This window comes from Rhagoletis pomonella, unplaced genomic scaffold (genome assembly GCF_013731165.1).
Source record: "Rhagoletis pomonella isolate Grant_MI unplaced genomic scaffold, Rhpom_1.0 Rhpom_scaffold_00080, whole genome shotgun sequence".
NCBI lineage: Eukaryota > Metazoa > Arthropoda > Insecta > Diptera > Tephritidae > Rhagoletis > Rhagoletis pomonella.
The window spans coordinates 126,756-127,771 of record NW_023458634.1 but is presented as its reverse complement, the minus strand read 5'-3'; positions in this window follow the sequence as shown (position 1 = coordinate 127,771).

Genomic DNA, 1,016 nt, shown 5'->3' with positions numbered 1-1,016 from the left:
TGCCACAATTTAAAAGTATGGGAGGAACCTTAATTAGACCCGAACAATAAATAAGAATATTAACAAAATATAAGAACGTTACAAAACCACTTTTAGTTTACATATTGCCAGACGAATGGCTACCATTTCCGTTACTACTTGGTAGAGACTTTTTGAATAAACACAACATATCTTTGTACATGAATAAAAACCATAAAATAAATGAAGTGAATTTTGAGTTTATAGAAAATAATTTGGTTTTAAATAATGGGGGTGAGAAAATTAAGGAAAAGCAGGAAATAAAACTTAGCGGTAAGCAAAACAGTGAGGAGTATAGCAATTTTGCACCTTCGGCAACCCAGCTAGCATTTAGTGAAATTTGTAACATAAGCATTGATGATAAAGCATGCGTTGATACTGACCCTAAGTTACCTTCAGTTTGGGCGAATAAATTTAGAGAAATGATTGAAAAAACTTATGTAGAGAAACAGATAGAAGAACTCCCGGATAGTAATTATGAAGCGAAAATTGTGTTAACATCAAATAAATCAATCTTCTGCAAAGAAAAACGCCTTTCTTTCGGGGAAAAAACTTAAGTTAATAGTATCATTGAAGACTTCCTAAAAAAGGGCATAATCAGACGCAGTGACTCGCCTTATCCGTCACCAATTGTACTTACAAAAAAGAAGTCGGAAAAAACTCGAATGTGCGTGGACTATAGGAATTTAAACAAATTGATTGCAAGGGACAACTATCCACTCCCATTGATTGAATATTGTCTGGAATATTTAGGGGGCAATAAAATTTTTACCGTCATAGATCTTGAATCCGGATTCTACCATGTGAAAATGGCTAGCGAATCTATCAAATATACATCTTTCGTTATTCCCAACGGCCAATACGAATTCCTAAGAATGCCGTTCGGGTTAAAAAATGGGCCTGCTATATTTCAAAGATTCATAGCTACAATTTTGAGAAAATTTATCGATAGAAACGAAATAATTGTATATATATTTTTTTTTTTTTTTTTTTTTTTT